General features: G+C 40.3%; 1 protein-coding gene and 1 long non-coding RNA gene across 5 annotated transcripts in view; one reads left to right on the top strand and one right to left on the bottom strand.

Moving 5' to 3' along the window:
• PRKG1 (protein kinase cGMP-dependent 1) overlaps window positions 1–26,872 on the top strand; it is an 855,891-nt gene that overhangs the window by 352,902 nt on the left and 476,117 nt on the right. The window lies entirely within an intron of this gene.
• LOC122466574 lies at window positions 1,623–25,329 on the bottom strand. Its single transcript, XR_006292203.1, has 3 exons — window positions 25,101–25,329; window positions 16,282–16,293; window positions 1,623–1,635 (listed from the first exon to the last, which is right to left on the bottom strand). It is a non-coding gene; the product is annotated as an uncharacterized LOC122466574 (long non-coding RNA).

Here is a 26,872-nt window from a genome sequence, read left to right as displayed (position 1 = left end):
TTGAATTTATATTTTTTTGCAGGCAATCTGGGACACTACCTACCCTACACATTTTAGTCGCAACCAACATATTGGGAAAATCTAATCTAAGGGAACTACTACAGATATTTCTTTATTCGATTAATATTTAGCACAATATTGTGAAAGTTTAAAGGAGGGTAGGTTTTAGTCTTAAGGATGAGAGAAGAAATAGGGTCTTTTGCACTCCACCAGCATAAGCTGGCTGTAGTGGTAATTTAACCAATGTAAGGGTGAACTGCCTTTTGGTGGCACAGAGCTAGAACAGGGGCTCTTATAAAACTCAATATCCATGTTTCCAGTGAAGCAGAGAAAAGGGAGTTTAATCAAGATATCCTGTGCTATTCTAAGCCTCAGATGCAATATTGGTCCCTTGTAGCTGTGGTAGCCAAACATAACTTACAGCATCATAGAATAGCTCAAAAATGATGGAGTAATGGCCAGCACAGAGCACCATCAGAATCCAGGGAGTGCTATAGAGAGACTTAAGCTATTTTTGACCATCACCCTAAGACTTATGTTCTATACAGAGGATCTGGCCTATTGAATTCAATGTACCAAGATCATTTTGACTTCAGAGAAGATGTTGGCCAAATTAGACCGTTTTATTGGGAAAAAAATCATTTGTTCTCACAACCTAAGGTGCAAAATTTTAGTTAGAAATTAGGTGAGGAAGCAATGATACCATAAACTCTTCCTAAAGAAAAGGAAATTATGCCAAAAATTTTAAAATAGGAGTGTGAACAAGCTCCTATATCCATACTTAAGTGCCTAAAGTATTAGTGTCCAGATTGAAGTTTTGATACCCAACAGCTCCTATTGCCCTCAATGGGTACTGCTGAGTGCTTGGCACTTTTGAAAATCTGGCCATTTATTTAGATACCTAAATATGATTTTGGAAGCCTAATTTTAGACTCATAATTTTGAAATTTTTCTTTTGGTTTGCAAATACTAGAGCAAAAAGAGGATGTGGAGAGTCCCCTTTATATGTCTCCAAGTGTGTCATTATCATGGTTTTTCTCAAGTACTTTGCTGGCCCATGATTTCACTTTCACCACAAATACCTCTAAAGCAAAACTGACTACTCTTCTTGTATTGTGTTTCACTCAAAGTTCTTTCAAGGCCAAAATACAAAACTTGAAGCTGCAGACAGCTGAAAGTAGAAACATAGCAGAAAGGACTGAACTTCAACAGTGTTTGCCTTCTCCCCTTGTTCCTTGAAATCATGAGAACTCATGTTGAAATTACCAACCTGATCCTAGTAGTATGCCAGAATAAAGGGAAAACAGCCCTGGTTTTTAGTTTCTGCAGATATGCATCGCTCTATATTTGGTAGTCACTTTAACCCTCTGCATGGAGCAACGTTTTTCACAGATAGACATCTGATCACCTATATATCCTACATTATTATTGCATCATCTACATGGGAAACTACTTTAACTTCTTAAAATGGTAACAGTTAAAACTGTAGTTTCAGGTCACTCAGAGACCACATTGTTTGCAGGAATAATTCTAAAAAGAGCATTTTAGTATTTTATTAGTATTCTACATAGCAAATGTAGATTTTGTTTGTTTGTTTTATTTGTAGCTACAATACTTATGCCAAATAAATATATTCTAAGGAGCAAGATAGCAATAGGATTCTTAATATTTCACTCCAGAATCGCCGGCTCAAATTTGACAGATTGAGATGGTGACTAAGAGGTCTTGTCCCCTACAGACTGTTCAAAATGAGCAGGTAGACAAGTGTCTGCACCACAAAAACACCATTGCAACTGACGCTAATCAGCAATCTTGCTGGCAGATCCAACAGAGGACGAAGACTGGCTATGTTATTGGTTGGTATGAATAAGCCTACTCATCTCCAAAAGTAGCTTGCCAAATCATGAGAAAGCAAATTGGTGCAGTAGCTTACACTGTCCATGTTGTACTTGCTTCATGACTTTGGATTTCTGACTGGACCAGAAACCGTTACAATGCTGTTTTCTTCACATCCTTTTATAGCCCCACTTCCTCCAAGCTATTTCTGCCTACTGCTGAACAATACGTAGTGGCTTCCCTTTGCACCTAACCTTATAAGTTAAGTTGTTGTATGAGGCGAAGAGCTACTAAGTGGTTGTACATTTAAGCATCTCTGAACACTGTTCATCAGCTGAGTGTTGGAACAAAGCCAGAAGTCAAAATTCAGTTGTTGTTTAGAGAGGTATTCCATTGCTCTTCCAATACCAGCAACATATGCAGCTATTAGCAGAAGCAGGCTAGATTAAATAATTTTGGGGTCTAGTGCATTATGGAAATGACCCCCTATGCATACTTTACATAAACTAGAAAGCAAAGCATCCTTTCCCCACACATATGGAACCTTTGAGCACCAAATACCCCTACAACCCTGCACCAGCCCCCACTTATCCTGACAGCCCACATGCACATCCCAGCTGCCCTGACATACACCCTGCTCACCAGCCCTTCACCCTGCAGCCCTCCAACACTCCCCATTCACCCCATAGCCCATGAACAACTCATTCTCAGCCCCCCACTGACTCATCCCCATTCATCCCCACCTACTTTGCTCAGAGCTCCACTCCTGCCCTAGGCTAGGGTGGCTCCACTTTCTCCCAGCACCAATCCTGCACTCAAATGGCCCCAAGCCACTCGGGTTTGGCATGGCTGCCCCCATCATGCTGGAGGAGTGGCTGGCCCAAACTTGAGTGAGCAGTGTTGCAACCCAACACAGTGGTTTGGCCTGGCTGCTCCTCCATCATGATGATGATGGGGAGAGGGCCAGTGAGACTAAGCCAAATTTGAGTAAGTGGTTGTGTGACACATGGTGTCACAGAGCCAATCAGTTTTTTCATTAGCTTTTGTTTTGTTTAGTTGTCTTCCCTCCCCACAAGTCACTGGGGCCTCCTGAGATAGGGGCACTGTGTAAGAACACCAAGTACACATTGGTTAATCTGGGCCTCAGCAGAAGTATGTGGTTTGAACGAAAGGGATTCAGGGAAAGTCATGTGGAAAGACTCCTGGTATAGACAGACCTTGGCTGCACAATCAACCCAGTCGCTCTCAACTCAGTCACATGCTGAGCTACATAATTCAAAGCCACCCAGAAAACCAGTTGAAAGGACAACATAGAACAATCAACTCCCCTATTACAGAGTCATGAACCTTGGATACAAGCAAGATAGTGTCCTTGAGGGGGATGGAGTGTATGTAAGAAAGACACTGACTTCCCCCTTTGTCAGTTCTCCAGACTATACTTTTTATTTGTTATTTGGATCATGACCTATAAGACCTACAAACAAATCTGCTGTGATATGTAACATTTTGCTAACACAAAACTTAACAGTAACAAATATTTTGTGAAAGTGAAAAATTAAAATCTAGTTGCTGAATGAGAACTCAGTTCAAAAAGTGAGAAACCTAAAAATCTTAGAAAAATACTATTAGGTAGGGATAAAAGGAGAGGTCAGAGCAGGTATTTTACTTCTAATGCAGCATACTAATTCACAGATTACACAAGCGTAATATTTTATGATATAGATGCTTCTAAATAAGAAACTGAAACAGCATGCATTCCAGGCGACTGACAGAGAAAACAATTAATTATAAATGTAGTTATCATCTCTAGGTGTAATGAGGAAGAGTGATCCTGCACTGTCATACTTCTTCCACCACCCTGGAGAAAAAATGAGGTTAATAGATAAAACCTTGCTAATTAGGAACTTTCTCTACATCCTGATAGGGAACTAAGTAGAGGAAAACTTTGTTCTGCTTATTCCTCTGAAAGCAGAGCCTTATTTGCCACTGAAAGAATCAGAAAGAGAGCGAGAGACCAAGATAGATAATGTAAAAATTGAAAGTGACTGTATTTATGAGGAAACATTAACAATGAGGCAGTAGCAGGTAGTGAGTCAAAGTGAAAAAGTCAACTTGTATGTACAATCAAACTTTTTAAAAAAAATCAATATTTGATAAAGGAGTAGACTTGTTTAGCCGATGAAAATTTGTTTCACATGAACAATGCATTGGTTGTTATGACTCTTAAAGAATAATCCCAATAGCTCTAAAACTCAAGTAAATTTTGAGAACAAAATAGTGTTAAGAATGGAATAGATTATCAATGCACAAAAGAAAGATGTTTTGTGTGTTTAAGAGATGTCCTCTGTGTCCAAATTATACTTTTTGGAGTAGGCATAATTCTTTATATATATCCATTGCCCCTTCATGAACTACAAACATGCAGATGTAACTGTACTGAATTCAGAGGGGGCTACGCTTAGCCTGAACTGAGATCCATATGTTTAAGAACTTTAAATATGAATAAAATAGAGAAGCATAAACCAAAGACATTAAATTATAAGTTATGCAAGTCTCTTTGTTAGAACTAAAGTTGCTTCTCCGCAAACAGAAGAAGAATAATTGCTCCAGTTTTTATGCCTATCAGAAATACTAATTGTACAAAAATCACCTCTACATTGCAGAGCTAGGGGAGCAATTTTTCTGTTTTGCTGCAAGCTAGGATAAGTTGGAACTACTCTTTATTGAGCCCTCTGGATATCCATCTCCAGCATAATAGCCAGCGACATTTACAGAGAATGGCATTACATTGACAAAGATAATTTGCTGAGAAAACTAAGACAACAGACTTTCAGTTGTCTATGAAAACAAATAAAGCTGCTCAGGGTAAGAACCATTTTAAAGCCTTAGTAATAGAAAGTTGTCTTTTACTGTGTTTGTTATATAAACCTACTGTGGAAAGTTTATTCAGTGCTCATTGAAACAATCAAATTGCTGTAAGAAAGATAGCAATGCATTCTAGGTATTCAGATACTTGGTTAAAGTCTATTGAGTATTACTTATATTTGTCAAAGAATAAAACATTGCAAAGCCTTCAATGAAGATCAGGCCTCAATGCATTTTTCATTATAAAAGGATGAGTGGCCCTCTACATGCTTCGTGATGGGTAAGTGAGAATACAATACTTAGTTTATAAGTAAATTTTAAAAATCATGTTAATAAGTGGAACTAATTAGCAAGGTTAAAGCATTTTAGAATATTTGAAGGAATAAACTTGCCCTCGTGCTGTTGATGTGCAGAAACAATTCTGGGGACAAGTGATAACTTCAGTCTCCAGGGCTGTCAGTCCATGAGCGTTGCACGCACATACATAAAACTCTTCTAGAGGTTTTCATTTTTCTCTCTTACATAAATGTGACAAAATTTTAAGTTCTACAATAGTTTAATATGTCTCTGCTAATACAACATTAACTTAAAGTTGTGGAAACCAAACAAGAATATAAGCACTTGCCTCATCTTTTTATTATTATTTTGTTATTTATTTGGAAATGGAGATAAAAACACAGAACGGAATGACCGTGAAAATATTTGGATTTGGTTCTGATTGTGATTAAGCCTCTCAGAAATGTTGGCCTTTGTTTAAACTTGTATCCTTTCAACATGGTTAAAACATTTTGTAAGCATGATGTCAATTTGTAGCCTTGGATTTCAGCATTCAAATCAGTGAATAGAGTATCAGGGCAATGCATCATGACATGATCTCAGTGCAACTCTAGCATTTCCAAATTTTTACTACAGATGGTTACATTCCTAAACACACTGTACAGTTCTTGTTCATCTCAAGTTTTCTTTATTTTCACCACAGTTTTCAAACTTTTAAGCTGGAACTAGTCTCCAGCCCATGGACTGAATCAGAGTTAACTGCTGCAAATACAGATATAAATAACAGCAGAGGGAAAAGAAATGTCAGTGTATAAAAAGGGGGGAAAGAGATGTTCTCAAATTATGAGCAACTCAGCAACTGCAGCGTGTCATCTACATGGCTCCATATGGAATTCAAAACAGACCGGTCACTGGGTCTGTTCCCCTTTCCCTCTTCTTCTAATCCCTCTGCTGCGACCGAGGGGTTAGAAGATATGGGAAGGGGGAGGAATTCCCAAACCTAGCATGAGATGGACAAAGAGGTGTTCTGGGAACCCCAGGGGTGGGGGCTTGGGAGCCCTGGACTCTCTCTGCATGGACAAGGGGCAGGGCCCAGTGCCAGCGATAACAGGTCACAGCATGGTCTGTCTCCCTGCCAGGAGGATGCCACTCTCTTGGGGAGTAGCTTGGGTACTCAAGAGGAAAACTGTCCTACTGCTGAACTAACTATATTAGAGGTTGTGGTGCGGAGAGGGGAGTGCATCCAAGAATTGATTCAAGTTGTGTCTGCTGTTGCTTCAGAGGTTGTATCAGCAGCATTACAAGGTTTGTGGGTCGCACAAAGTCAGGAGGTGAAAGAGCTACCATCAGGATGGGAGGAACAGTGTGAGAGGCACTGCTGACAGGTGTCTGTGATCAAATTGGGCGTGGTTGCAGGACAGTAAGGCTCAAGCGGGAGAGGTAGATTGTGCATGGTGGGGGGAATAATGGATTTGCCTCCCAGGGATAATTATGGGGCAGGGGAGAAAGCAAATTGGTGCAGGAGCTTGCACTGTCCATGTGCTTGTGACAGTGATGGTAACTCCAGTGTGGCAACTCGTAATGGTATGGGGGACTGTGGTGGGGCTCAGGGCCCTTACTCACTGCTCCACATGGGGGAACTAAATGGGAGAGGGAATAATAGCCATTTATCCCCTCCTTACAGGGCAGGGGACAATGAAGCAAGCAGGGTAACAGACCCAGCCATTAGGCTAATGGAGGGAACTGGTGTCCTAGGTGCTGGGTCTGTAATAACTAGGGTAGGCCCAGCAGTAATCAAGCAGTGATATGATACATTTAGGGGCATGGCTTGGTTTAATTATGATGAAGGGTTGAGGGCTGCAACACAAACTGGATTTGGTGGGACATATCGTATCATACACTGTGGTTAGAGTGAATGACACCATGAGGGCATGGTGGTCACGCTAGCACTGGCCTGTTCATTCTACAGGGAGCCAGCTGATGCTTGACGCACATAATGACATCTGGTCAACATTTGACAAAGGTGGGTGTTTTCAGAGCATCTGCATATTTAGACAAATGTGCCTTTGGGGCAATACAGCTTGACATTGCTATAGGAGTCGAGGGGGGGCCGCAGTATGGTAACAGGATGGGGGGGAAGTTGGGTTGAGGAGAGGGCGAGCTGAAAGTGGGGCGCTGGACAAAAGCTCCATCTCTGATTAAACTGGGAGTGTTAAGGGTTCTCCTGACAAAATAGATGGGGCATATTTATGGGCCAGATTTACTCCAGGGTTTAGGATCCCCTGAATGGGGGAAAAGAAGCCATGTAATGTCCAAAATAAGTTCTCAGTGGGGCTAGGTCATATTGTAATGAAAAAGATTGCACAAGAATTAAAGGCTATTAGAGTGGGAAGGCCATTCAGTCATTTACCTATAAAGAAGTTGTGGGATTTTCCCCTAGGCTTGGTCCCTAAGAAAGCCCCAGGCAAATATTGCTTGATGCATCACCTCCATACCCACAGGGCAGCTCAGTTAACAATGGAATTGACCCTGGCTGAATGTTCCATTTGCTATTCCTCCACTGATGAGGCTGTGTGCATGATTAGTCTTGTGCTGAGGGGCATTGATGGTGTAGTGTGTTATCAAGTCTGCTTTTCAATTGCTGCTAGTGTATCCTTCCGAGTTTCACCTTTATGAGTATGTTTTCCAAAGGATTGTATTGTTTGGAATAAATCTAAGTCGATGAGATGTTCACTATCTTATCTGGCATTTAAAAAATTGAGAAAAATGCTCCACTGGGCAGCAGTGTGGGAATCTGGTTTATAGTAGGAAGTGCACTACAGAGATGACTTTTTGTTTGTGGGCAGAGTGGATTCAGACAAGTGTGCTAACCTGATCGATACCTTCCAGGCTCTGTCTGATAAATTGGGGATACCTCTTTTGAAGTTTAAAATGCTTCAAGTGGAGTGGGTTCAGGGGTATTTTACCAAGGCAGGTGGTATGCTCAGAAATGTCCCTCCAATGGCATACAAAAAGGGAAAGTAAAGGATACAACATTCCTGGAATATTTTCCCATTCTAGGTGTCAGTGATGATTTGGGGAACAGTTTTCTAACAAAAGGATGTGTTTCTGATGTGACAACATGGTAGTTGTACATGTTATCAATTGCCAGTCCTCTGGATCACTCAGGGTTTTGAAATTGGTCTGGGTATTTGTAATCCAAATGTTTATTTTGCAAAAACGTGCCCACAATAATGGCATAGCTGATGCATTGTCTTGTTTTCAGATGGACAGATTTCAGGAGCTGGCACCAGGAACCAGCAAGGAACCTAAACAGATGTTGCTAGAAATCTGGAATGTTGGCAAATGATGGCTTTCAGTGTAGTGCAGCAATCAGTGGCTCCCATGGAGATTTAGGAACTATGAGGGAAGTTTTAATGGTTTTGTGCCATTTCAGGAGAGGGCCATGATGTGTCTGATCCTGAAAAAACAGGTGTGTCAGTACGTGGTGTCACTGGCAACCGCGGGGCTGGCATCATTGACCATTTCCATTCACCTATTGGATCTTACATAGAGAACATAAGAATAGCCATACTCAGTCAGATCAAAGGTCCATCTAGCTCAGTTTCCTGTCTTCCAATAGTGGCCAGTGTCAGATGCTTCATAGGGAATGAACACAACAGTGCAATTGCTGAGTGATTCATCCCCTGTCGTCCAGTCCCAGCATCTGGTAGTGCGAGGCTTAGGGACATTCAGAGCATGGGGTTGCATCCCTGACTATCTTAGCTAATAGCTATTGATGGACTAACCCTCCATGAACTTACCTAATTCTCTTTTTAACCCATATATGCTTTTGGCCTTTACAACAGCCCTTGGCAATGAGTTCTATAGGTTGACTGTGTGTTGTGTGATAAAGTACTTCCCTATGTTTGTTTTAAACATAACTGCTTATTAATTTCATTGGGTGACCCCTGGTTCTTGTGTTATGTGAATGGTAAATAACACTTTTTCTCCAGGTTTCAGAGTAGCAGCTGTGTTAGTCTGTATTCGCAAAAAGAAAAGGAGGATTTCACCTTAGCGACTAACCAATTTATTTGAGCATAAGCTTTTGTGAGTTACAGCTCACTTCATCGGATGCATTCAGTTGAAAATACAGTGAGGAGATTTATATACACACAGAACATGAAAAAATGGGTGTTACCATACACACTGTAATGAGAGTGATCACTTAAGATGAGCTATTACCAGCAGGAGAGCCGGGGCCGGGGGGGGGAACCTTTTGTAGTGATAATCAAGGTGGGCCATTTCCAGCAGTTAACAGGAACGTCGGAGGAGCAGTGGGGGTGGGGGAAATAAACCTGGGGAAATAGTTTTACTTTGTGTAATGACACATCCACTCCCAGGCTCTATTCAAGCCTAAGTTAATTGTATCCAGTTTGCAAATGAATTCCAATTCAGCAGTCTCTCGCTGGAGTCTGTTTTTGACTTAATAGCAGTGCAACGGGGGCTATGGGCTGGGGCAATTCAGGCAATTGGGAGTTGGCATTCTAGTGCATGCAAGACCCATCTGAGATCTCAGGCTGGGAATCAGAGATAATTTTTCTGGCGTTTCTGTTTCAGACAGTTGCAGGTGCACCAGGCACATGATGGTGTGGATCTGCAGGCAGGGTATTGTTTACTCTGCACATAGGCAGGCTTCTGGGTTGTTTGGAGGTTCACAGCTGGGCCTCAGTGGTAAAGCAATCCTGAGATGGCACGGCAAGCTAAGGGACCAGCTGAAGCCCCTTATATTTTCTGTGGTGACCCAGGAGCAAGCACTGAATGTGATTGTGGTTCACGTTGGGGAGAAATGATCTGGGGAGGTGTGAAGGTGTTGAACTGATGCTCAGAGCCAAGACAGATTTGGGATGTATCCTACTTTTTCCAGGAGTAAAACTTATTTGGTCTGATGTTGCAACGCAGGGCTAAGTAAGGATCTGTGAAGCCCCTGTGGGTCGACAAGGCTAGGAGCTGTGTGAACAAAGAGGTGGCCAAATCCATATGTAGTCAAGGGGGTATTGGTAATTTATCATGTGGGCATAGTTTACGGGGCACCAGAGTGGTCCTGACTGGGGAGCTGATACGTTTTTGGTCAACATTAAAAAAGGTTTCAGCAAACGTGTGGAAACTCAGCAAGGTATGGGGAGGAGGCAGCCAAGCTAGCTGCTTACGCCTTCTGGTAGCAGATGTCCAGTGCAAGTACTCGATGGGGAATAGATTCGATGATCAGATAAAAGGATTTGTAAAGGATTTAAAGGCCATATTCTTTGAAGAAGTGAAGACGGAGTTCAGGGTTCCTACAACTGGTGTGGTAGGGAGTCAACTCCTGCAATCCTTTATAGCTCCTTTATCCTTTGTATAAGGAGGGGTTGGTTGGGACCGGGGTGGGTAAAGGAGAGGGCTGATGACAACCCCCTGAGTATATGGAAAAGATTAAGGAATTAGCTGCTCTGTATAATTTTATTTGCCAGGTTCTCCCAAACATTTAAGAATAAAGTTGCCGCCTAATTAAAACTACATCCAGTGTATCCTGTCTTTTCTCTGGCATAGCTGAACAATTGAGGAAGCTGAAGAGCAGGAGGCACCATAACTGAGTGATGAGCCTGGGGAGGATTAGATAAAAGGACACTATTAGATGAGATTTAAAAAAAAAACACAACAGCACTGTGCTTCTTTGGATGATAAACTCATGGATTTGTGGAGCTATGTTTTATGTACTCCATGTCCTCCCTTAGCACTTGTAGGAGTCTGTAGCTGCTTTGCAATTATATTAAAATGTAGCATATGTCTTTTCTAACTGTATACCGTAATTTAGCATATTGCCTTTTGTATACTACTAAGGATTATCTGAGCAGAAGGGTTGGATTTTTATCACTTCATTGTAGTTTGAAGAAAATTATCCATTTATCTTCAAGAAAAGTGGAAGAGCTGCTCATCCTTTCACCTCTGATGTTTCAGCTCTAAAGACTCTTACCAGTGTTTTTATTATGCTAAGTACAACTAGCTTCTGGTAAATAGTCAGATTTGGCAGAAAGCATCTGTTTCCTTTAATAGCAAATTAGTAATATAGTAGGAATTAGTTGCTTTTTATTACCCACTAATTTTCTCCTTTTGAGGTTCATGCTGCTAAAATACTCATTACTCCCCCCAAAAGTGTATGTTTGTCTATTGTGTTCACTCCTGAATACATTTCTTTATTAAAACGTGTCTCTGTGCATGCATGCATGGTTTTGCGATGAAGTGCGGGAGATGGGTGGGCGAGGGAAGGAACAGGGTGAAATAGGAGGGGGGGGAGAGTGTTTTGGTTTTTTTCAGTCTTACCATCCACACAAGTTAAAAAATGAGTCAGTTCCCCCAAAATCAAGAGATTGGCATAAAACTCATGAAAATAAAAATAAATTTTGAGGGAGTTCTTATTTCTTTGCACTGCCTTCACGTCACGTAAGGGCTAGAAACTTACTTTTTACAAAAGAAAGCCCACACTCATGTATTGACTTGAATTCAACAGGCAGTGCTTTAAGAAAAGAACTAGTTATCACATGATTCACAATAAAAATGCGAGAGTTGGCAACATTGTATTTGGCACTTTCTTCAACAGTATATGGCCTTCCTGACTTCTACTGACATTGATCATGTAACTTCACAGGCAGTGCAAAGAAAAGGCACTTTATTCACAAGTTTATGAACTTGTGTAGATTTAGTTAAATGGAAGCATGTGGTGAGTTGGCTGCTCATGATGTAATGCTGCTGTGTTGAAGGCCTGTTACTGCCTCCAGTAGTTTTCACTGTAGATTTTTTTGGTGGTTTGATGTTTAGTTTGATTTTTTTTAAAAATCCCTAAGACTAATTTTTCTCCTTAAACAATTTTGCAACTAAGGTATCTCTGAGTATCTTTTTGCTTAGCAAAATTCTGATTTTCATTTGTTTAACTTAAGTCCCTAGATCTTTTGATTATTTTAAATTTATTTAAAAACTTTTATTTATTTGTTATTCTTCAATTTTTAATGCTATCGTTTATTATGTTGACCTGCAGCTGGCTTCCTCCCCCCTCCACCTGCCTGCTTTTTCCTAGCTTTTGTCTTGATGCTGGGAGTTTTATGGTTTGATTTTATTATTTCCCTTTACACAGCTCATTTTACCTTCATTGTTTGTTTTTGTCTGAATTGTTTGCCTTCCTCTCACTACCATTAAACTTCTTCTGGATTATGTTTTTACACTGATTACCTGCTTTGTACATGCTGCTCAAAGTTTTCCCCTTGGCCCTTCTAGTTCATGATGTGTGTTAATACTGTTATTACCTTTATTAGATTACTATGTATACTTTGGAGTGGGAGTTGTTATGCATGTGTTCTCTATTAGCAGTGCTCATTAGATTGGAGGAGGAAGTGGTGATTGTTTTTGGAGCTGGATGAGCTGTTTGAGTGAAGATATTAAGATCTTACTTCAAGGAAGACGCCTGTGGGTGTTTTTGTCTGGCTTACAGGGAATTTATGGTGCAATTAAAGTTGCTTGCAAAATTCAGAAAACCTTCTGCAGCAGAGAATCGGAGTATTAGGTCCTGATTCAGTAAGGTACTTAAGCATATGAATCTTGTTGAAATCAATGGAACAATTCACAGTTAAACTTAGATACATGCATAAATACCTTGTAAATTTGGGGCTTTGGTGAGTTTTGTTGTGTGCTGTTTGCCTGATAACTTTTGCAGTTTCACTCCAGTTTGTTCTAAATATTCTTGGAGTTCTGTATTTAAAAAAATCATAGATTCCAAGGCCAGACGGGACCACTGTGATCATCTAGTCTGATCTCTTGTATACCAGACCATAGAACTCCCCCGCCCCACCAACCCCCCCCCCCCCCCCCCCCAATATAAAAACCTAGAGCATACCTTTTAGAAAAAAAAATCTAATCTTGATTTGAAAAATGTCAGTGATGGAGAATCCACCATGACCTTTGGTAAGTTGTTCCAGTGGTTAATTACTCCCACTGGTAAACATTTAGCCTTATTTCCAATATGAATTTGTTTAGCATCACCTTCCAGCCATAAGATTATGTTTATATATTTCTTTGACAGAATGAAGAGCCCATTATTAAATGTTTGTTCCCCAGGTAGAATGTGATCACTTCATCCCTCCACCTTCTCTTTATTAAGCTAAATAGATAGACTCAAGGAATGCTATCACTATAAGCAGTGTTTTCTAATCCTTTTAATTCTTATGGCTTTTCTCTGAACCCTCCAATTTATCAAAATCCTTCTTCCCAGGATAGTGTCCCCATCCTGTAAGTGTGGCCTACAAACTTTGTTCCTAGATGTGTACATTTATATTTAGCCATATTAAAACACACATTGTTTTCTTCCACCCTTACTAAGCAAAATTACTGTTTTGAGTTAACAATATTTTATTTACCAATATATTTTGGTACTTTAATTTTTTCAGGATCATTCGCTAAAAAGTTCCACCACTATAGGTTAATAGTTAGTATTCACAGAAATTTCTGTACTGGTATATATTTATTATATCTCTTATGTTTTCTCTATTGTCTACTGCACTATAGAACTTAGGAGTCAGTTCAGCTAGGTGTCTTACCCTCCACCCCAATAGCTTTATCAACCAATCATCTGCTGTGATGAATTTTATAACTAAGGACATCAACAAGATTAATTGGTACATTTCCTATTGACAAAATTTGGCCTGCAGACCTTTACAACAAGAGTATTTCACAATATGTGTCACGGTGTAGTTCCATTGACTTAGTAAAACTACATGAGGAAGTAAAAATAAGCACAGCAGTAACCACATGCCCATAGTTTCTGGCAGTCTTTTTTGATCATCTCATCACCCAGCAGATATTTGATTACATAAGTTAATCAAAATTATGGCTGTTGTATTAAAGATGCACGTTTGTTTTTGGTATGCATGCTACCATTCTGGTTTTTGCCTCCATTTCCGATATTGTTTCTGTAGTGAGGTGGCAAAGCCTGACTTATCTCAGTTCTGAGCTGCATCTCTCAAGAGATGTGTGTACCTGGAGAGATAGCCTTGGGGATCGGAAGAGGGGCTTTATTCCACCTTTGTATGTTATGCTAGGGTCTGATTTGGCTCCCACTGTAATCCAGAACAGTGTCATCTGGGTTGCAGTGGTTCCCAGAGATTGTCAGGCAGCCTGGGATAGCAGAAAGGCAGATCAATTTGGCCACATCCAACACTCCACATATCTCCTCTAACATACTCCCTGACCTGTTATGCTGGTCCTCTGGTGCCTTGGGAACACCACTGTGCCAAGGGAGATCCTTAAGAGATGGGGGATCTGGCAGCTGAATGTCCTTTGTACACTGCAGTAATGGTTTAAATGGATTGTGATGCAGTCTAGCTTAGGGCTGCAGTCTTATGGGAATATTTCCTGTTATTTGAAGAGGGCATCTATTCTTTGCTGAAAAAATTGTTTTTACCATGAAGAGGACCCTAATAAAAATGTCTGTCTTTATAACTTATCCTCCATGGGAAAAGAATCTGAAAAGGTGAAACAGAACAGCAGAAGCAACCCTCTGTAAAAATTTCTGTGAGAGGTTTCAGTGGGTTTCTGTGAGAGGTTTTAGTCATAGTTCCAAGTCTTCACTCGTCGTGGTTTCTGTGACCTCCTTTCTCTGCTTTATTGCAGCATGGTATTTATTATAGCTCTGTGTCTGCTTAAATAGCTCTTCATGTTATAGTTACTTTGCATCCATGAATATATCAGGCCAGATTCTCCCTTCCCTTATGCTCATGATAATGGGGAATAACTTCATTTACATCATGTAGTACTCCTACTAGTTACAAAATTATTTAATAATGGAGCAATAGCCCAGCAATAGATTGGGGATCCTATTTGATTTAGTGCCTATGTTACTTTTCAATATATGTTAATTGTTTTCTCGTTAGTTGTAAAATTTCTTGAAGAGGGGTTGGTTGGGTTTTTTTGGTCCTGTATTATTAATTGTCTGCAGCTTTCCTTCAGTATCTACCTTTAGGCCTTAAAGAGGTATTATAATGAAAGTACCTTTAAAACTTTCTGATAGTTTAAATAAAGAGCAACAGTTATAATTAATACTACCTATGTTTGTTGTGGTTAGCATTTTAAGATGGATCATTGAGGAACTGGACATGCTTCCTTACTAATTTTATCTTGTAATGATTTTAAAGCACCTAGGAAAATATTGCACTGCAAAAAAATTCAGACCATTAGATTTCTTGAAGAGCATAAACCAAACTTTTCCTGTAAAGGTAGTTACTGTGGAATGTGTATCTGAAGATTTGGAATTAATGTATGTTTTTATAAATTCTCTCCTGTGTAGTAAACATGTAACCTATAGTCCGATGTCCTATGGCAGAAGAGAAACCTTTTTCTCTTCAATTATATTATTTAAAATAATTTTACTCCCTCTTCAATGTAAATCCAGGTTAAAGAACAATACTGACTCCTCTCTTTAGCTATCTCCAAATTAGAGCAAAATTCATCACGTCTGATATCGGGAAGGTATCATTGCCATTTAAGGGAATTTAAGCATTTCAATAGATTTTTAAATACTTCTGAAAATGTAATTTTTTAAATTGTGGTCTTAGATAATCTGGGAAATTTATACAGTTAAACGTATTTAGAAATAGATTATGACCTTTCTCATTCAATCCATGAAGAAGTGATGAATATTAAGAGCAGCTGTAAAATAATTACTCCTCAAGAGCTTCATTTTCATCTTTTTAGTCATGCCTCTAAAATATTATTGATGCATGAAATGATAAGGCTAGAATAGTTTTGATAAATGAGATGATTGAACTTTGCTAATGATATAAAACCTTTGCTTTGAGCAGGATTTGACACACAAAGAAATGCAATAATATGATTTTCACTGCACATTCACTTACATTCTCATCAACACATTGTTTTCCTTTCAGACTAAAATATAGACGAATGAGATTTTATGATTATATGGGCTCAATTCTGCCACACTAACATGAAGTAGTGTCTTAAACTGCTAGTGTGCCTGTTGAAATCATTGATGCTAACTGCGGAGTAAGGGACTAATCAATGTTAAGATAGCAGAAAAAGACCAGTAGAAATGATCAACCTATTTTTGGAACAAGAAAAACCTTTCCAAGTCTATTTCTCCATCCAGAGCCACTTGAGAAGAGTCTGCTAAAATGAAATTAGCACACACTGTATTACCAAACACCCACAGAAAAGTAGATTATTTTTATCGGTATTTTTATCCTAAATTATCTGAAATCAGGTTTCCTTTGGCTGATAGCAGACGTATTTTTAAATCTACATTTCTTCATTATGGGAACTACACTTTTCTCCCTGAAATACCGACCTATCAGTCCAACTCCCATTAAAGCGAGTAAACAAACAAAGAAAATGCACTTAACAATGGCCTTTACTGGAATAAGATTGGACACTTAATTAGTCAAAAGAAATATGCATGCAGTAAATATCACCTTCAATACCAGAGCACAGTACTGTATGTCTCCGTGTTGTTATGCTGCTCATAAGAAAGGATCATTGCTCACCTGGACAACCAAATAATAACAAATGTCTGAGCATAGTAATAGTTGAAGGCCCAGGCTCTTGTATTACAATAAGTATACTTTTGTGAGGCTCTTGTATTAATGAAGATCTATCGGGCATCCCGACGACACCTGTACCTCCAACTTGAGCAGTTTTATGCCCAGGTATATAATGTGTCAATTTCAAAGAGTATAAACATGTTTAAAGAGAGTCACTTTTTAATTATTTAAGAGCATGAGTCCAATCCCACAATTCTTTTGCTGTTGAAGTAAATTAGAGTAGTGCTTGACTGAGGACTGCACCAGTGGACCCTATACTAAATTGTTAGATATTAGAGGTTTGGGGAAGTTTGGCAGTGTTTTCACTTTTTCAGGCTTGAGCCTACTCTCAAATATGCTGGTGCTGAAGAGAATGTATCCAGTAACATTAGCAACTGTGCTTGCAGATACATGCTAAATAATTGATTTTTGTAATATACAGGTCAATGCAGCCATGTGTCTAAAAGGAGTCTTGAGCCCTTAGCTTATCTGCTCTGATTTCATAAATTTAATATTCTTATATAATTACTTGTTGAAAACTTTAACCAGTTCTATTAAATGTAAAGGACATCTGGGGAAGTAGCTCATACCAATGACTTGACTGGGTTAATTGTATTTAACAAACTCTTTGCTGGCCCACATAGCAGTCTCAGAACTGACCTCAAAAAATTATAAGTACTCTCAATGTATTCTGAACCTTACTGGGCTCAGAATTTCACATGATGTTATAATGTAACGTTTCCTTCTTTTTAAAATTTATATTGCTATCAGTTTACTAGTGTTTAACTGTGTTTTAGCAACAATCCATTTTTAACAAATGTCATGATTGTGCTATCACAATTCTGAATTATAAAATATTACACAAGGCAAATTGGCAAGATTTTTCATTCCTTCTGACTTGAGAGAACAGTCATCACTTAACAAATAGAAAATCAATAATTTGCAGTTACATACATTGACTTGTTAATTTTTTATTAAAACTATTCCTTCTACTTCACTTATGTCCTCATCCTACTCCCACTGATGTCAATGGCAAAGCTCCAAATTTCTTTGAAGGAACAAGATCATGACCACATAGAACATTAATTGAGCAAATGTAAAAACAAGGTCTCTGAGACCCTATAACTATGATATCCATTAAAAAGTCAACCTTACTAACATTTAGCACATGCAGAGTAATTGTAGCAATGTCAGTCTCAACGTTTAGTACACATTTAGTATTCAAAGTTTAAGGAATTACTGCAGTATTTGAAGTGACAGTGTGGAACATGGTTGAAATGGAGCTTGCTAAAACACACACGAGTCTTAAATCAAGAAAAGTGCAAGTAGAGCTGACTTTTAAAATTCATCATGTTTAGAAATTTTAAACAACATGGTCCAGTGCATCAGCAGCTCTAAGACCAATGCAAGGAGAAGCCTTGTCTAATTTACAGAAGTTGGTGTTTAGATAATAGTAAACTTATGTTCTGCAAATGAACCATTCTTTCGTCCTTTGGTTCAGTGAACCACTTTGAAACCATAAGCAATTAGCTTGAAATTAGCTTGAAACCTACTTTCATGCTCATTTAAAAAAATCTCTTCAGCAAGTCTTTCTTCCTCAATCCCCTTGCTCTTTTTACTCACTCATTCTGTAATTATTTTAAATCTTGAGGTGAGGTGGTTCTTCCCCTTTTGTAGAATGTTCTCCTTCAAGGGCTAATCTCTCTTTAAAGCAAAATTAGTATGCAACACATGAACACTTGTATTCTTTTCTCAGCACTGGTTAAAGGGCATCACTAGATCTATAAAACCTTTTAAAGAGCACATACAAGATGTCAAAAGTGCATTCATTGACAGTTTGCCATAGTTTGTTGCATTATATCATGCTTTATAAGGGGGAAGAAGAGACAGGAAGTGTAATTCAGTGCAATCTAAACAGATACTCCAGTTTACCTATAAGAGAAGCACCCATTGTGCAAAATCCAAATTATGTAGTGCAATAACAACAAATCAAGATATTCATGATGTTAAGGAAGTTACAAGTTTCCCTTGCTGTCCATACTGAAGACACGTAGGCTGGGTATAGTAAAGTTGAAAGTCAGAAACTACACTTTTCTTTACTATGGACATTCAAATGCACAAGCAAAGCTTACAGATGGGGTTGCTTCAGTCAACAGCTGGGAAACCAGTGTCTGACTGGATTGTCATAGCAAGGTTTACTACTGCCTAGAATAAATGTTGCATAACAGTGACCTGTGATTATGCACCAACAGAAGCAGTGGAACAGGAAGCTGATTTTATGAACAGCTGGCTCACGTTGCAGATGAGTTTCCTGTTATGATTCTGATAGTGGGATATATGAATGCACAGGTTGATAGCAGACAAGGTAAGCAAATGAATAGCGTTGGACAACATTGTATCAAGAGAGCAAACAATAATGAGGAAAGATTAAGAGTTTGCTGTGAGAAGCACAATCTGATTATTGACAGGTACTGGTTTTCCTCACAAAAATGTGCACAAGGTTATATGGAACTCGCCAGATTGTCAAAACAAAAACCAGTTTGACCATGTTGTTATCAGTAAAAGACATTAGATGGTCACTGTTAGATGTTAGGGCTCGTCTACACTACAAAATTAGGTTGACTTAAATTAAGCCAACCTACAGTCACTGTAGTAAGTAAATCAGCTATTGGGTCCATGCTACCCTCATTCTGCCAGTGGTCCGCACCAGGAGCGCTTACACTGACGGAAGTGAGGCATTGTGGGGCATCAAGAAGCCAAAGTGTGGGGCACTGAAAACTATGTGGGGTCACAGCTGGACCTCCCCCTCCCCTCACCCCAAGGCCTACAGCCCGAGATGTGAGCCAGCAGTGGGTCTCAATGTCACAGCAAGGAGCCGACCAGTGGTGAAATTGACTTTTTTTTTTTCCAGTTTCATGGCTGCTATTTCACATTTCTTCTCCAGCTCTGGCTGTCAGCCCTCATGGGGCTCACAGCTGGAGTCTCTCGACCCCACCCCGGGCTGACAGCCTGAACTATTAGCACAATGCGGGGCTCACAACTGGAGCCAGAGACCAAATGTAAAACAACAACAGACACAAAACTGACAAGAATATCCCTGCTGTAAAATTGAGCCCAGTGCAGGGCTCACAGCTTGGGCTGTCAGGGCTGAGGTGGGGAGAGGAGAGCTTCCACTGTGAGCTCCACACCAGACCGCTCAGGCTGTGCACCCTGGGCTGGGGTGGGAGTGTTCCTGCAGTAAGTCCCACTGCCAGAGGTAACAACCTGGATCCTGCTGCCTCCTCCTAGTGAGGGATTGAGTGTGAGGGAGGAGACCCGGAGCCTGGGTGGCAGCCGGGCTGGCTCTCTTTCTCCGCATCCATCAGTGGGAGGCGGTGGCCAGGCTCCAGTCTGTCAGCCCAGCGGCTGGGCTCCAGGCCGTCAGCCAACAGGCAATGTAAGTAACAGTGTGTACACAGACACTGCATCACCTTAATTACATTGACCTAAGCACTATGCCTCTTGCAGAGTTGGAATTATTAGGTCGATGTAGTGGGTGACTTACATTGGCGGGAGCACCATTGTAGTGTAGACACTTACATAGTTATGTTCACATAAGGCAGTTTATGTTGACCTAACTCTCTAGTGTACAGCAGGCCTTAGTCTATAGAAGTGCTGGGTATGTCAGTGATAAAAAACTACTAATGGGAAAGGTTAAGTTCCAGTCCAAGAAAAAGATGGGCGCAAGTGCAACTGGAGCCAAATCTGATCTCGATAAGTTAAAGGTTAGCTCTGTGAGGGTGACATACAGGGTGACACCTGGAAGGAAATACCAGATGATTGGTACCACTGTTGCCTTTAGACATTTCTGAAGAAAGGAGTTCCTGACAATCTGAATAACTATAGATGTATAAGCTTATTGTCAGTACCAGGAAAAATCATGAGGAAATAATTATCTATAGATTAAGGCCAATTTAGAGGAAGCAGTAGGCAAGGAATAGTGCAGCTTCAGACCAGGCTATAGCTACATTGATCAGATATTTATGCTCTAATAATTGATGGAAAAAAGTGATAACTGGGACTAAAAATGTTTGCTATTTTCATCGACTTCATAAAGGCATTTGATGAGGTTTTGAGAGAGGAATTATAGAAAGCTGCAAAATCATATGGAGTTCCAGATAAGATAACTGCAATTATAAAAGCTATGTACGAAGACTCCTGCAGTGCACATAAGAATTTGACTCAAACCAGTTATTTAATTTCCCACAAAGTTTGATGGAAAGAAAGGGGTTATGAAATCACTGTCACTTTTCATCATGTTCTTAACCTGGACATTAAGAATTTAGATGAGTTGGAGAGTGTGACATTAGATGATCTAGGGTTAAACTCCTTAGCTTTTGCAGATGATGTACAACTGGAAGACGTTTGAATGAATGATGATACTCTTCGCAACCTTGGAAAATTAGTGTAGTCGGCTTGGATTTAAAATAAATGGCAAGAAGACAAACTGGTTGCATCTTGGATCAGGGACAATAGATCAAATGTTGAAATGCAGCAGCTCTGAAGTTGTATAACAAGTAGAATCTTATGTGTAACTAGAAAGCTTGATCAGTGCTGATGGTTCCATCAAGGCTGAGATTAAAAGGAGATGTGCCTTAGCCACAAGTGCTGCACAGAAATTGACAAAGTTATGGACTGATTAAACATTACCTTTGGTGCCAAAGTGAACATTTATGAAAGCAGCGTACTAACAGTATTACTCTTGGTGGCCTCAAAGCAGCTGCTTTAATTGAAATAGATATAAGAACTCTGGAGGAAGTAGAGATGAGTTGTTTGGAAGATATGAAGTGTAAAAGTGGGAAAAAATTCAGGCAAATGAAGTTAGGAGGGTAGGATGTGAAATCTGGGTATGGGATTGGCTGCAATCAAAAAATTATGATAGTGGGGACACTGCAAAACACAAACAGATGATGAAGGCAAAAGAAAACAATACAAACACAACCAAGGTCAGTCCAATCTAGAAGCTGACCACCAACCAAATGGTAGGACGTTGAATGTAGGAACATGACCAAGTTGGGCTTAATGGAGGAACAAGCCAGGGACAAGAATTAATTTCAATGCTGTACTGCTCTCTGTGTTTGCAAAACGGCTGTGGGATGAAAGGGAGAAAATATTCACGCTGTAAATTATGGCAAGAAGTATTCTCTTCTTAAACATCCCCTTGCATCACTCAGGTTAATGTTTCCTTAATTCAAATTGTTATGCTATACAAAGCACATGGGATCGTTTATAAGAGAGAAGGCAAATACGCCATATTTATTGAAAATACAACAGTTAGCATATGCTTTTCAGTCACACACACATACACATCATGCACACAGTCCTGCCAGTTGATGTTTTTATAGTTACCAGTCTGGAGTCTGGATCAATCTAGTGGCCAGCCAGAATGGTCGCAGAGGGGAGCTGGGCTTTGTCGGTCGCAATCCGATGCTCCTGGAGTAGTGGCAAGACAAACCCAAAATCCCATGGCAAAGCACTCTATTCTTATAGTTCCTTTTCTCTGTTGAAGACTGTGGATTTTGCTGTGTCAGTTTGTGACAGGTTACTCCTTAATTGGTGTATCTTTTGATGTAAACATTCCAAAACACCTCTGAGAGGGTTATCCTGTCCTGGTTCCGATTTAATCAATTGTCCTGTCTTTAGGGGTGCCAGCCTTCACCTCAGGGTTGTCAATTTGCCCTTCCTTCATTCTGGATGCGGGTTGATGATTTTCTGGTGGTGTCAAGTCTCTTTACTCCTTTTTCCTTGACCATCTGGCTATAACAATGGCCTTCACACCTTATCTTTTCCTGATGCATACATTCCTCATTCACACAGTCTTTTTACAGGTTTCAGAGTAACAGCCGTGTTAGTCTGTATTCGCAAAAAGAAAAGGAGTACTTGTGGCACCTTAGAGACTAACCAATTTATTTGAGCGTAAGCTTTCGTGAGCTACAGCTCACTTCATCGGATGCGTACTGTGGAAAGTGTAGAAGATCTTTTTATACACACAAAGCATGAAAAAATACCTCCCCCCACCCCACTGTCCTGCTGGTAATAGCTTATCTAAAGTGATCACTCTCCTTACAATGTGTATGATAATCAAGTTGGGCCATTTCCAGCACAAATCCAGGTTTTCTCTCCCCCCCCCCCCCCCACAAACCCACTCTCCTGCTAGTAATAGCTTATCTAAAGTGACCACTCTCCGTACAATGTGTATGATAATCAAGGTGGGCCATTTCCAGCACAAATCCAGGGTTTAACAAGAATGTCCGGGGGGGGGGGGGGGTAGGAAAAAACACGGGGAAATAGGTTACCTTGCATAATGACTTAGCCACTCCCGGTCTTTATTCAAGCCTAAGTTAATTGTATCCAATTTGCAAATGAATTCCAATTCAACAGTCTCTCGTTGGAGTCTGGATTTGAAGTCTTTTTGTTGTAATATTGCAACGTTCATGTCTGTAATCGCATGACCAGAGAGATTGAAGTGTTCTCCGACTGGTTTATGAATGTTATAATTCTTGACATCTGATTTGTGTCCATTTATTCTTTTACGTAGAGACTGTCCAGTTTGACCAATGTACATGGTAGAGGGGCATTGCTTGCACATGATGGCATATATCACATTGGTGGATGTGCAGGTGAACGAGCATCTGATAGTGTGGCTGATGTTATTAGGCCCTGTGATGGTGTCCCCTGAATAGATATGTGGGCACAGTTGGCAACAGGCTTTGTTGCAAGGATAGGTTCCTGGGTTAGTGGTTCTGTTGTGTGGTATGTGGTTGCTGGTGAGTATTTGCTTCAGGTCGGGGGGCTGTCTCTAGGCAAGGACTGGCCTGTCTCCCAAGATTTGTGAGAGTGTTGGGTCATCCTTCAGGATAGGCTATAGATCCTTAATAATGCGTTGGAGGGGTTTTAGTTGGGGGCTGAAGGTGACGGCTAGTGGCGTTCTGTTGTTTTCTTTCTTGGGCCTGTCCTGTATTAGGTGACTTCTGGGAACTCTTCTGGCTCTATCAATCCTTTTTTCGACATCTCCGACTCAAGGAATATTTCCAACATACCTCTGAACAATATACTAATCCACAGAGACCTCCCTACCAACACTACAAAAAGAAGGATTCTAGGTGGACTCCTCCTGAAGGTCGAAACAGCAGACTGGACTTCTACATAGAGTGCTTCCGCCAACGTGCACGGGCTGAAATTGTGGAAAAGCAGCATCACTTGTCTCATAACCTCAGCCGTGCGGAACACAATGCCATTCACAGCCTCAGAAACAACTCTGACATCATAATCAAAAAGGCTGACAAAGGAGGTGCTGTTGTCATCATGAATAGATCGGAATATGAACAAGAGGCTGCTCGGCAGCTCTCCAACACCACTTTCTACAAGCCATTACCCTATGATCCCACTGAGAGTTACTAAAAGAAACTACAGCATTTGCTCAAGAAACTCCCTGAAAAAGCACAAGATCAAATCCGCACAGACACACCCCTGGCACCCTGACCTGGGGTATTCTATCTACTACCCAAGATCCATAAACCTGGAAATCCTGGGCGCCCCATCATCTCAGGCATTGGCACCCTGACAGCAGGATTGTCTGGCTATGTAGACTCCCTCCTCAGGCCCTATGCTACCAGCACTCCCAGCTACCTTCGAGACACCACTGACTTCCTGAAGAAACTACAATCCATCGGTGATCTTCCTGATAACACCATCCTGGCCACTATGGATGTAGAAGCCCTCTACACCAACATTCCACACAAAGATGGACTACAAGCCGTCAAGAACACTATCCCCAATAATGTCACGGCTAACCTGGTGGCTGAACTTTGTGACTTTGTCCTTACCCATAACTATTTTACATCTGGGGACAATGTATACCTTCAGATCAGCGGCACTGCTATGGGTACCCACATGGCCCCACAGTATGCCAACATTTTTATGGCTGACTTAGAACAACGCTTCCTCAGCTCTCGTCCCCTAACGCCCCTACTCTACTTGCGCTATATTGATGACATCTTCATCATCTGGACCCATGGAAAAGAAGCCCTTGAGGAATTCCACCATGATTTCAACAATTTCCATCCCACCATCAACCTCAGCCTGGTCCAGTCCACACAAGAGATCCACTTCCTGGACACTACAGTGCTAATAAACGATGATCACATAAACACCACCCTATACGGAAACCTACTGACCGCTATTCCTACCTACATGCCTTCAGCTTTCACTCTGACCACACTACACGATCCATTGTCTACAGCCAAGCTCTGCGATACAACCGCATTTGCTCCAACCCCTCAGACAGAGACAAACACCTACAAGATCTCTATCAAGCATTCTTACAACTACAATACCCACCTGCGGAAGTGAAGAAACAGATTGATAGAGCCAGAAGAGTTCCCAGAAGTCTCTAAGGTGTCACAAGTACTCCTTTTCTTTTTACAGTCTTTTTACAGAGACCTTTGAGAATACAAACAGTGTCAGTTTATTCTGAATCTCCTTAACATAGACACAATACAAGATCCTGTCTTTTACTTACTAAACCTTAAAACAAAGAAACGTATATTTAACTAGAGTGCCTAATTTGTCATACATATAGGAAACCCTAATATTAAACATTTAGACATTAAAACTTATCCTAAAACAAAAGGTGACCATAATCAGTCATAAAGATTGTTCTGGTCTGTCCCTGCCTTAACATCAGTACAGACACTGGCAGTCTGTCAGATGCATTCCTTCCAATGTCCCAGAAGGTCGTTTCTTTCTGCTATTCAAAAAGGGTGGCTGGTAAAATGAAATCAAGACGTACATTAGTACCTCTATTCTTATAGTACAATTATAAAATGCTCTCCTACATAATCCTTCTTTCACATTCATTTATTGTCCCTTAAATATTTAAGTCAATTTTGGCAAAGTGTTTTATTCCAGAAATTCTGATTCCTAGTGCCATATAATTAAGTGTGAAGTAAATTATGTTTCAACTTGAATAGTTAATTTTAAAGGCAAACAACTGAAGACTTCTCAGTTACTTCAGCAACATGCCATTGACCCAGTCATGGAGATTTGGATATGTGGATGATCTTGAACTTGTCATCCAAGCAAGCACTTTTACCCAAGAGGAATGCATCCTCACAGAAAATCTGAAAAAAACTGGAGGAGTACTACTGGTTATGGTGACTTCTTTCAAATCCTCAAAAAACAGCTGTCTTCACACTCCACCTGAGGTAACATACAAAGAAATACCCATATGTCACCTTCTGCAGCCAAACTCAGTCATGAGGTTGCCTGAAGTATCTTGGAGTAGTTCTGGATTGCAGCCTTGCATACTGCCAACACCTGGTGAAGATTGCTACCAAGATAAAGGCTAGGAACAATATAATCTACAAACTAGCTGGGACTAGTTGGAGACCAGAGGCTCACACCTTGGGAACAGCCACATTGGTCCACAACATCTCAGCAACTTACTATTGCGCTCCAGTACAGCTAGGCAGCGTATATATGAAACTTGTTGATGTTCAATTAAACAGTACTATGAGAATTGTCACAGGAGTGCTTAAGTCACCACCAACAATATGGCTTCTCATCCTCGTGCACATCTTATCACCATCCCGCTGAAGAGAAGTAGCAATAATACAAAAATATAACCATGAAATACCAAAACCAGACTTGCTCATCTGTGAAGCTCTCCAACCCCCCATGAGATGCTGCTTTAAGTCCAGGAACCTCTTCTGATTAGCGGCCGAAACTTTTAAAACCTCATGATTGACACCAAAAGACAAATATGGAGGCTATGAGAAAATAGCAGGCTCAAGAATCAAGACCTGATTACCGACCAACCACCTGCCTTCACCATGACACATAAAATATGGATCACAGTGAACTGCATTCAAACCTCACAAGGGCATTGGAAACTGAATATAGATGAGAAACTTGCTTAGGCAAAGCTTGTAACTTGCTGACATTGTTTTAATCATCGAAGCATATTATGACTTTTCTTTATACCTTATATTTGGTATCACTTAATCCTATGTCCTTTTGATAAATAATCTTGTTTTACTTTTACAGTGAACAAATTCAGTGCTGTGATTGAAATCAAAGTGTTTGTCTAACCCTGGTTAAATTAATGAGCTGCAGTGTATTGTTTCTTTAAAGGAGCAATGAATTTAATAATTTCTGTGAGTATTCTCGGAGAGGGCTGGACACTGCAAGGAGACCTGTCTGGGGACTGGGTTGGTGGGGATCATTGTTTGTTACCTTCAAAGCAAGGTTTGGATTGG

The sequence above is a fragment of the Chelonia mydas genome, chromosome 7 (assembly GCF_015237465.2).
Source record: "Chelonia mydas isolate rCheMyd1 chromosome 7, rCheMyd1.pri.v2, whole genome shotgun sequence".
NCBI lineage: Eukaryota > Metazoa > Chordata > Testudines > Cheloniidae > Chelonia > Chelonia mydas.
Note: the sequence above shows the minus strand (reverse complement) of the source record. Positions and strands in the feature narration are given on the sequence as shown.